Source organism: Halyomorpha halys, unplaced genomic scaffold, assembly GCF_000696795.3.
Source record: "Halyomorpha halys isolate HHAL.00 unplaced genomic scaffold, Hhal_1.1 Scaffold126.1, whole genome shotgun sequence".
NCBI lineage: Eukaryota > Metazoa > Arthropoda > Insecta > Hemiptera > Pentatomidae > Halyomorpha > Halyomorpha halys.
The window spans coordinates 251,476-264,226 of record NW_027112074.1 but is presented as its reverse complement, the minus strand read 5'-3'; the positions used below and the strand labels follow the sequence as shown (position 1 = coordinate 264,226).

General features: G+C 31.5%; 1 protein-coding gene across 1 annotated transcript in view; it reads right to left on the bottom strand.

Annotated features, from left to right (window-relative positions):
• LOC136796394 (uncharacterized) overlaps positions 1 to 12,751 on the bottom strand; it is a 315,963-nt gene that overhangs the window by 54,874 nt on the left and 248,338 nt on the right. The window lies entirely within an intron of this gene.

Here is a 12,751-nt window from a genome sequence, read left to right as displayed (position 1 = left end):
AATAAACTAAACCACTCTCAAACAAGAATATATAAAATAATTAATCTAATTTACGTCATGTTAGACCCTCGAGTGAAACCCGAACTGAACAGCACTAGGTATATCATCCCTCTGTAACTAACACGTTTTTTGTTTGCTTCCCTACGATAATTTACACAATAAGAGATATACAGTAACCAAGGGCTGATGCACACCTCTTTGGCTGGGTATTTAGTGCTTATAACTACCTAGACCAGACAGCGCTGGGTTTTAGAGATAAATCTCAGAAACCCAGAATTAACTTCAAAGGGCAAACAGATTTTTTGAACTATTTAGGAGGTGGATATACGAAAAGTCCTGGAATTTTGATGGAAAGCTCAAGATAGGAGAGGTAATAGAAAATGTTATGTTTTTCTGTTTTTTCGTTCGGTCTCGAAAACGGTTGGTCTTAAGATTAAAACACTTAAATGTAAAAAAAAAAAAGAAATGAAGAGCTCTAAAATTAAAATTAACCAATTTTTTTCGTATCTTGTATAGCTCATAGAATATATGCTAGTTAAACCAACGAATTTGAGAATGAAAATTTTTTAGTCAGCTTTTGGGTAATTTTTTTTTTTTTAAAGAAGAATTTTAGTTTCATATGTTAACGATTTGGCCAGGACAGATACAAATCTTTCTTAATAAAGTTCCTAACGACCCAAACCCACTTGTTTCTAACCTGGTTTCACAATCATTACCTAATAATCCTCCTACGCATCAGAAAAGAAAATAGCCTCGAGATCTCTAGAAATGTTATTGGAGCTATCAACGGGTAGATTCTCCACACGTCTGTATGCCATTTTATCACTTACAGCAAATTAACTTGTAGTATATATTTTTACAGTTGTAAATAAAAATAAATAAATGTCTTTTTGATTAATACTCTTCCTTCTTTATTTTTATTTTTTACTTCTTAATTTTTTTTTATACTACCAACATTGCACATCACATTATGGTTTTACTTACAGCCTTGTAATATAGCTTGATTAAACATCTTACTTATTATTTTAACCGATAAGAATAGTTGGTAATGACAGGAGTATCACACAGGCATATTCAGTAAATACTTTTTTTTTTGTTCTAATAGTTTTAGTTTGTCAATCTTTTTCTATTTTTTCTCATTTTTTAATTTTTATTTTCTAAAGTATTATTTATTATATTTCCTTCTACTATTTACCTATATATCTCATCAAGTTCCCTCTCAGTATAAAAAATCGGAGAAATTAAAAATATAATATAGAAGTAATTAAATATATGTGTACATAAAATATCCTACATGGGCATGCACAATTATATTTGATTAAAATCTAAAAAAAGATAATCATTATACATGAAAAAAATTAATATATTTTAAATAAAATTAATAAATATATATGTGATGAATGTAATAAGCTATAAAAATTTAAAAATAATGAGTGATAATTATAAAACTAACAAGTATATAAAGTATAAATATCATTATAAACATATATAAATAATCTGTAGGATATATGCATCCCCTCCTCTGAGACATCACTATTCTCATTAGTTATCATGCATGTGATGGTGAATGATTCCCAGGGAGTCCAAGATTATATTTTGTGCTATTGTCCTTAATATCAACACCGGGTTCCTCCATGAAGCTCCTAGTTGAGCTTGGAATAGTTATGCGGGCTCCGAACCATGACGCTGAAGTCTCACAATGTTAACCTGCCCAAGCTTAAGCAAGCAGTCGCTTATTTAAATTCTCATTCAACTTAGTCACCGAATCTTCGTTGAACTGTAGCTCTCCCGAGAATGTGCACCCTAAATATCTGATGGTACTAACTTTTTCCATTGTTTGTCTGTCTTTATTCTCAAAGGAGAGCTTCGTTTTTTCCAGCTCTCCTTTACTCATAATGATTCCTATAGTTTTTGAAGATTTAAAGTCAAACCAATTTCCTCAAAGATCTTCGGAAGCTGTTAATTACTCTTTCTGTAACACCTTTGTCGTGACCATATAATCCGCGAACCCTGAGAGGACAAAACATCCTAGGTGAAAAAATATTCTTGCACTTTCTTATATTTAGAGATATTCTTGTGTTTGATTTCATTGAATCCTTCTGATCTACTATTATTCTTTTTTTTTTTTTGTTTCCTAAAATATCATAGTTATTTCTCATGTTTAGTTCGAGCTTAACAGTTCGAACATTAAAAATATCAGTGTATCCCACGTTATGACTAGAAGGTGCTATAGCAATTCTAATATTAACACACACTTAGATAAACCAGTATAATTCATTTTTCTTTTTAATAATTTATTTATTGTTAATTACAACTGTATAAAAATATATACAACTAGTCAATTTTCTAGAAGTTATAAAATGACATAATAAAAACATGTGGGGAATCTATCCATTAATAGAACTCAAATGACATTTCTAGAGGAAAAGATTTCGGTGCCATCTTCTTTTCAGACACCTAGGATGATATGATTAATCTTGAATAAGAAATGGCCACTTAAATTTTTGAATGAAAGTTAATGTAAGGGATTCGATCCAGGAGTCGTTATCCAATAAATAAGGCTTCAGATTTCGTTTCAAGTGCTTTTGGGTAAGTTTTTGTCTTATTTGTATTCAGGGGAAACAAAGATTTAAGGTAATGAATTTGAAGTTTAAGGTTAAACTTAAATATTTTTCGCTAATTTGATTTTTCTACTGCAGAAAATTTAAACGAACTATTGTGAAAAAAAAATTGCACGGTTGAAATGGAATAAATGTTTGGCTAATGCCATGTTTTAACCAACCGGTTTTCCCACATCATGTAACACCTGGATGCAATGACTTTTCTGCATAAGCCCCTTCAAACGACCTGTATACGTTTCGTCACAAGCCGCAACCACATGAGGTGAGTGAAAATACTTAACGATTTGCATCCTTATCGCCCCCCCAATCCCAAGGTGATCACTCTCAAACAGGAGTTGCATAAGGAGGCCCCCGTTGTCTGAGCCTGCTCTACAGCCCCTATTACACATTAATTATGGTCATGTATTTCTACTGACCATCAATCATATGATAATGGCTTCCAGGGGCTAGCTTGAGATTTCTTGTTACATAGTGGATAGGTTCCTTGTCATTATTCAAATTAATCATGAAATGGAATATACAAGAGGCTAGTTAATATACACTTGATCAAATGGCAAATTAATTAAGGAAATTTCTAGAATCTACAATCGTTTAAAAAAATTGAAAATTAATGATATACTTGAGCAAACCCTTTCACTGATTTGCGAAAATAACCTCCTGATAAACCCTGACTTATTAACTGAATCATTTTCACGTCTGGGATATATTTATTTTAACGAAAACTTAAAAATTAACATTACTGCAATAATTAATATGAATGAAGAGTTGAATTTATGAGAGTGTAGCTTTACCTTATAATTATTTTAATATAATTAAGCCATTTTTGTCCTGCATTTATATTCTCCCCAGTGATTTATATCCATACAACCTATTAAATGAATATATTTGACAATTGTAAACTTTGTACTTTACGAGAAAATAAAAATTTTAAATTAGGTTTTGAAGAACGTTAACGTATCTTCTTAACCTATATAGTGTTGCATATCACATGAAACGGAATGGAATATAAGGTAAATGGCACCCATCTAAATTCTCTTGCTAAATTAGGGAATCTTCAGCAAAAATTTCAAAACTTGCTGTTGTCTATTTTTTGCCCATTTATGAAGATTAATCAGATCTACTCAACAGTTTTTCAATTCTATACCTATACAACATCTGTACAAGGTTTGAGTAAAGTTAGAGATGGTAAAGTTGAAGAGTGTGCTGAGTGGACGTGGAATGTATATGGCCAACACCATTCTTGATTGTCACCGGGACCATCTTCGTACAAATAATTACATAAGATAAAAAAATAATCTCCCAAAACCAAAATCTTCCAGGTTAAATCTCTGGAATCACGAATACAACACATAGAATATTATTGTCTCAAATAGAAGACTCGGTAGAATATATATCGAGATGACCGGTATGCAACCCGGAACTATAGTACCCGCGAGACAGAGCAGGTTCACTGCACGACTCCGGACTGGGATTGGGCTGATGGATACAAATGGCATCCTGCTCCAGCTATAACAGCCCCGTGGCTTCTTCTTCCTGTAGCAATAGATACCAGGCTTTAAACAAAAACTAAAATAGACTGACAAGTATTTTGGTCATTAAGAAAAAAAAGTTAAAAACAATGAAACGGCAACGCTCATTGTTATTAACTTTTTTTTCTGATAAAATCCATTTTATACTAATCCCTAAATTTTCTCCAAATTTAGACAAAATCTTACAATCCGTTTTCAAAATATTGCTGCGCCGAGGGGAAGAGGTACATGCCGAACACTTATTTGAGTACAGACAAACCCAGGACCAAATTTGTTCGTTGATGTCTTAAACGTATATTGCAAAAAAAAAAAAAAAAAATCGATTCTGAGGACATAGTTTTTCTGCATGAATAATAATCCACCTTTGATAGTAAGGATACAAAATAAAAACAACATAATATTATTTATAAAATAGGTTTCTTTACATATGGAATATTCAAGACTGAATCTGAATCTACCTGTTTATGAGTACATCAATTTTATTATATTAACAAAATGGGACAGAGATAAGACATGAAATTCATATTCAAAATGTAGTAACACCAAAAATACCATAAATAAGTGAAGACGTGAAGACGAGATACTTGGTTTGCAAAAGACCCAAGGTCCATCTATAGCTGCGAGAGATAAGGTTAACAGGCACTTGGTATGAATCCTTAAAAGAAATGATATTCTCCAGAGCTACCAAAGCGGATTTCGTAGAGGGAGGTCCACTATCGACCACTTAGTTCAATTGGAAGCTGAACTGCAATATACTTTCATAGAAAGGCAGCAAGCATTCGAAATTTTCTTCGACATGGTTAAAGAATTCGACTGTACGAGCAAAAATACTACTATAAAAAAACTATCCTTAATTTTTGCGGCTAATCTCATAACATTCATCAAGCAGTTCTTATCCCTACGGATATTCAAAATCAGAATAGGAAATCATCTCTCTGGTAATTTCGAACAAATAATTGGAGTACCACAAGGATGTGTTCTCAGCACAACCTGTCCATTAATGACTTACGAAGAAACATACCCAGAGGAATAAAAGTGATGCTCTATGTGGACGATCTAGCTATTATACGCCGCTCAAACGATAAAAAACAAATAAAAATCAAACTACAAGAAGCTCTTCATCGATTAAAAATCTGGTTAAATAGCTCAGGACTTACTTTCCCAACCGAAAAAACGAAATGTTTACATTTCAGAAGAAAAATACGAACACCTCCATCCCCAGAACTCACTCTAGGAGATTCTCCGTTACCGTATGTCGAATATTATAGATTTTTAGGCTTAATATTCGTTAGGCGCCTTTCTTGGAACCATCATATCACTTGAAAACCAATGCATAGATAAAATTAAAATCTTAAAAGCCCTCGGCAAAACATCGGGGGAGCTGATAGATTAACGATGTTGAAAACATACAAAGCCTTAATCCGCTTCAAACTTGATTATGGACGTTTTGTGTATGGCTCAACTCGCTTTCAAAGCCTAGCTAAACTCGACACCGTTCAGAACACCGGAATCCGCATTGCCACAGGTGCCTTTAGGACCAGTCCTACCTTAAGTTTATGTGCTGAATATGGAATATTAGCCCTACTAGTAAGACGACAAATATTAGCTACAAGTTATTAATATCCCGACTATACCTACAAATCTCGCATTCAACTTAAGTACATTTTCAATTCTAAATTCTCTAGACAGTTCCAACAAAAGATAAAAACAACACTACCTCTCGCTATGCAATTATCGGTCACTATCACAGAATTGAAAGCAATAACCTAAGCACAATAAGCAAGGACCTACCAACGTCCTACTGTAAATCTACAGCCATACAAATGCCGAAAAAAAAAATACAACGTCAACATATTAAGAAATGTTCCGAGAACTACTACAAACTCTGCCAGAACATACCGCTGAATATACAGATGATTCGAAATCAGATAACAAAAAAGGATCTGCCTTTGTAACACAAAACACAACCCATAAGAGAAAACTGCATCATCTCTCTAATATATATACCGCAGAACTAAATGCCATAGCATTCGCCCTTTACTATTGCATGACAAATATACCAAATGGCAATATAGTAATAATATCAGACTCCATTAGCGCTTTTCAAGGACTAGATAAGATGTATTTGGTCCACCCTCTCATCCAACGAATTCATAAACACTTAATAATGTTAAAACAAATAGGTAAATCAGTGTACTTCGTCTGGCCCCCCGGACAAGTTGGTATTACAGAAAATGAGATGGCCGAGCAAGCTGCTAGAGAAGCACTAGTCCTCCCAGGTAGAGCCATAGCTATCTTAACTGCACAGGAACTTGCTCGCCCTTTAAAGGAATGCATAAATAAAAGATGGTACGCAATTTGGGATGAAGTCCGCCCAGTAAATTAAAATCTATAAAGAAAGATGTGAAGTCCTGGACTACATCAACCCGAAGTAGACGCCGCGAAGAAGTAGCGATCTGACCTCATAACAGGAGAGGCCGCTCCAAAATGTACGAAATGTAATGGTAATCTGACCGTTAGACACATCTTTGAAGAACGCAATTATTACAAAATTACACTGAACCAGTTAGGGATTGCAACAAATGTTCCAATGGCGCTGTAAATCAACAAATCCGTAATAAAAAAGAAAACTTAATTCATCTATAAGAACAACGTAATAATAAACCTTTAATGCTGTAATCACCTATTTACCTTACTTTATTTTTAGAATTAGAATATCTATTTTTCATTTTCCTCTCACCACTATCGCTAAAAACACTATTAACCAAATTATAAATTAATCGAACACTATTAAACAAATTGTAGCTCCAATTTGTTAAACTAATTAATCAATTTATCAATAAATTAAAAATTATAGCTTCAATATTTTAAACTAACAACTAACGGGCGTTGATGACCAGGCAGTTGAACGCCCTTTCAAAACAAACAAACAACAGAGATGAGGTGCAGTTCGGTAAAAAAACAAAAATAAACAAGAAATTATTTATTCGTGCCGACGTTTCGATCTATGTTTCAGGTTTTCATCAGAGAGCTTGTGGGAGAGATTCAAAGAGTTTAGCCTGAATATCTCCTGCAAGCTCCCAAATGAAGACCTGAAACTCAGGTCCAAACGTCGGCAAGAATTAATACATTTTTGTTTATTTGTATTTTTTTTTGCTCACCCACTTCTCTACTTATTGATCTATGGTCAACTATCTACCCCCCATTAAAAACTAAATGTGACTTAGGGAATTTTTTTTTTTTAAATTCGTCATTTAATCTCTGTCAGACTATTTCTTTGAGGATAAGGGCACTTAGTTTTACATTGATATACCGATATTAATCGACATAGGTAAAACTATTTTTGAGGAAATCGAAAAAGTTGAGTAAAATCGATTATAGAAAGTAGCACTTTCGCTAAGTCGAAATTATCAAAAAAGTTGCTGTAACATTGAAGGTATACACCATCTTAATATATGTAATTTAAGTTTCGAATGTATTTTAATGTTTAATCACCCACGCCACTTTGCGGCACTTGGTGATTTGAACTCTAAACATGTATTTTCGTTGAAGACTCGAATTCGAAATTATGCATGATAACAATACTTAACCTTATTATTTGTTCCAAAAAAAGTATGAAAATTAAAAAAAAAGGAATGGGGGGTGATATAATTTGTAAGACTCGTTCACGCCTCCTTCAATCATCTGATTGGCGAATAAAAGGATCAAGTGATAATGAAAGTGATAGTGATAGTGCCACTAATTAAAATTAATAGATGACAGTTTTTTTTCTAGAAAGAATGTCGTGTTTATGATAATAACAGGTCATCCGTTTGATAGAAAGCTAAGAAAAGGCGAAAAATAAAAAAAGTGGATATAATACAGATATAAATGGCCTACATTTTGAGGAGTAAGCTTGTGAAAATTATTAATTATTAATTGTAGAAGTGCATTTACTTAGTTTACAGCTTTGTAATAAAAATATTATTATATACTGATTAAAATAATTACGCGACCAATATTAATACTTCTGGTTTATTGACCCACATTTTATAATATAGTTCCTTTATGACTCTTAGGGCCAAAAGATGCAATAACATAAGAGACCATATTAAAAATTTGAATACGTAATTAAAAAATATAACACTTGTCATAGCTGATAAAAATCCAGCTTTATTTGAATACTATATATAATATTTTAAACTTGGACATTTAAAAAAAAATTATCTATACACAATTCAAATCGGTCAAAAAAATAAAATAAATAATAATAAATAAAACACCGCAAAGTATATAATTACATGATTTTTAAATGTTGTCGATATTTTTTCACCCATTTATAATATTAAAATTTTATTAAAAAATAACAATAACAGGAGAACATACTGGATTAATCATCCTAAAAAACATGCAGAAACATTGAGAAAGAAATTTAGTATTTAAAAAATACAATACAAATAAGGAACTAGCCACATTTTTTAGGAGTGCCCATATTTCACATTGCACCTTAATAGTTTTGGACTTGTGCCTGACATATCAACAACGCTTAGAGACCATAATGAAACAATAGAATCAGTAATAAATTTTTTAATATTTATAGAAATAAGATGGGAAATCTATAACATTATCAGAAACAAACAAACATAAAAATAAATCAATAAATTATATATCCAAAACGCCTCAAATTTGTCCATTTTAAACTAAAAAAATGAATACATACTTTTATACAAACGCATCTATGTTCATAATGTGAGAGATCTAATTCAAACATTAAAATGTATGCGAAAAAATCCAAATGTTGCCCAAAACCCTGCAAAATTTTATAATAACCCCAAAATGTGAAACTTTGTGCCGAAAAATTACAAATTTGTAAAATTTTAGAATAACTCCAAAACGTACAATCTAAAATTAGTGTTATTCGAATTACTTTTTCATGATTCAAATTTCTGTATGAATGGTGGGATTTCAAGCAAGGAAAAAAAAATGCTATGAAAATTCAGTCTCTAATTATAAATATTCGCGAAAATGAGATGACATGTGTTATCGAAAAATAGCACTTTAGCTTAGTTTATGTGCCGATTAAGAGTTCTTAACTTAATGTTCTAAATAGCAATGCTTTATGGTTTTGTGTATACACATATGTAAATATATATTTTTTGTGAAATATTACAGTTATGCTAATATTTCATTGTCGTAAAATTTATACTATCTCTGTCCCAATCCCCTACTTTTCTCTAATTTAGAGGTAAATCGGAGGAGTTGATTTCGAAATACAGGTCGTTCAGGAAAATACGTTTCCGCGTGTCTAAGCGAAAGTAGAAGATGGAATTCTCTAAAATGTATAAACCAATCTTCATCTTACCTCCAAATTTTTGCCAAATCGAACTTACTATTTTCGAAATATAGGTGTTCTGAGGAAAAACGATTACCCAATGGTACGCGAAAGTAGTTGACGGCATTTGATAAAATGCCTGACTCAATATACAAATATAGAACTAGCTACAAAGCTAGACTCAATTTAATTCAACCTTTATCTGAATTTATATTATTTATTTAATTCAACTTTTATCTGAATTTGGGCCAAATCGTTTTAGAAATATATATTCAGGCGAAATCTGATAAAGTCAATACGGGACCAACAAGCCACCAACTGATGTATTATGACCGAACAAAAAATTGACTATAGATAGATACAAATCTAAATTATTTATTTTTTTTTTTATAATTTATTTATTATTTACAACTGTATACATATATATATATCAAGTAAATTTGCTGTAAGTGATATTATGACATGATACAAATATGTTGAGAATCTATCCATTGATAGAACTCCAAAAACACTTCTAAAGGAGAAGATCTCGAGGCCACCTTCTTTTCAGACGCCTAAGAGGATTATTAGGTAGTGAAGGAGAAGCAAAGATAGAAACGGTTGGGAAGTTTATTATGGAAGGATTGGTATCTGGTTCTGGCCAAATCGGCAACATAGGGGCTAAATTAATTTAAATGTAAAATATGAGTCAAAATTTTTGATCTTGAATACCTAGATTTATTTAAAATTCCTAGACAAATAAAAAGACTACCTATCTTCAATAGTGAGTAAGGGAAAAATGATGATGGTGTAATTTACTCAACTAAATTATTATTATTTTCTCAACATAAGTTAATCGACTAAAATTTTAAATTTTAAATTTCTCTAAAAATAAAGTATTTCTGGTATAATATAACTTGATTTAAAGAAATTCATTATGAAATTATACAAGAGTTAAAGTATAATCCTTAATTGCACCCCTTAGATGGAAAAATTCCTTAAAAATAAATTTCGGTAAGGGTTAAGTTCCTCCAGTAGAATTAATTGCTATTAGGAGAAAGGGCTCATTCTTAATTCCTGTAATAGCTTCCAGGCCCGCCCAGGGCTCAAGGATTTAATTTTTTTGAAATTGACCTCTCGGTAAATTAATTTCGACAGAAGATATAAATATTTTTCATCAAACTTCTTCATCAGATACGTTGTCAATTAGTCTTCAACATCAATCTAAAGAGTAATTGAGCAGTCGTTGTGGCATTAAGTTAGTGGCTAATGAGTTACTGTTACTGATGAGCATTGAAGATTTTTGATTCATAGGCAAAGTACTGAAAAAAAACAACTTTTTATTTTTCATTTTCGTTGTGAAAACGCTAATTAGTGAGATAAAAAACCTGAAATTAGGATTCATCATCCTCAAAAACATGCAGAATAGTTAAGAAAAAACTTTTAATATAAAAAAATTTTTTTTTTAAATAAATGTCATCGATATTTTTTCACCTATTAAAATTTTATTAAAAAATAACAATAACTAGAGAATATACCGGATTAATCATCCTAAAAAACATACAGAGTCGTTGAGAAAGAATTTGAATATTTAAAAAATACAATAAAAATAAAGCAATTAGTCACATTTTTAAGGAGTGCACATACTTCACATCGCACCTTAATAGTTTTGGACTTGTGCCTGACATATCAACAACGCTTATAGACCATTATTTAGAGACAATAACAGCAACAAACAAACTTAAAATTAAACAATAAATCATACATCACGAAGCCTTTTATTTCTTGTATTAATTGGAAATAACAGGCGTTAAACAAGAAACAACGAATTCTATTTAGTTTTTTTCTAAAAAAAAAAAAAAAATGTTGGCCTGTTAAAAGCAACTTTTATTTTTCGTGGTTTTGTATACTTTTGAACTAATTAAATGTTATCAGCGATTTTTTTCTTTTACATCTTTGTTAAATGACTTTTATATGACGTACGATATTTTTTCATCTATGATTAAAATTTTAGGAAAAAATAGCAATAACTAGAAACTGGATATTTGCGCAGAAAAAATCCCAAATCGTCCTATAAAACTATAAGTGTGTATAAAACACCCTAATCCTCCAATAATCGATTTTATTGATACATTTATAATATCAATACATAAAAAGCTTTATTAACCTTCTTTGAATTAAATTAAAATCGCTAAATACTACATTCACAAAAATATAAACTGCTCTAATTAAAAACCTGAAATTTTGATCATAATTAAAAAGCTATGACAAAACTAATTGCATTAAATCATTTTATATTCCTATTATAAAATTGTGGTGGCTTAAAAAAGCTGGTGTTCAATTTTCAACTTCTTAAAAATGCCTCAATTTTAAATTTTAGAAAAATAAGCAAGGTCTAGAGTCTATAAGCTATGAGAAAGCTAATTTTCATAAAGCATTTTCATCCTACATGGTTAGCAGTGGATGAATTGTAACATCTCGGGATGCACCTACTAATGAAATTCAACGTCAATCCAAAGAAATCCTTCCCAGGATGAATTTAAGTATCGAATGAAATTAATTAAATATCACTTAAATGGAAGAAATCTAATTAGGGTACACTATTTAGCTTAAGCCTACTCTTTTTGGTGTAACAAAGTAGTCAAGCAAATTTGTTTACATTTAAGTAGACATTTTAGAGTCCATATGGTGCTCTTAAGGAAAATAAATAAGACTAAATGTAGTATCATACCAGGAAGATGGAAGGTCTTGATCTAATCAGTCTCTTCGAATTGCGCCGTAAGGAAGAAAATAATCTATGTAATTACCAACATCCTAACCCATAACTAAATTACACACTAATTAAAGGAACTAAGTGCTGAGACTGCGAAAGCGTTACTCTTAACAGAAATATGGGGGGAAAAACACGAACGATGTTATCACTTATTAACAGTTGTTTGAGGCTTAAGCTTCGTAACCAAAACTGAAGGATTCCTGTTGGAAGTACCGGCTTTAGGTGGGTGTGACCGGACTAGGCCTCACGCTGAGGAAAACATAAATTAAAACAAAGTTCATAGATTAGACATGATTAACTTGATAAGATAACAACCGATTATGTTCCTCCGAACGTGATATACCTAGAAGGTTGGCTTCATTGATGATGAAGCAGAGGTCACGCATCAGAGGTATGCACATGGACTTACAAGGTTGACAGACCAGGTAAAGACAACTCTGTTAGTAGGGAATTCAAGAAAGAATAATAATAAGTAAAGTATAATGTCCTGTGAAAGGAACTGTCGTTTATAGTTTTATATTTTATAGATATTATATTA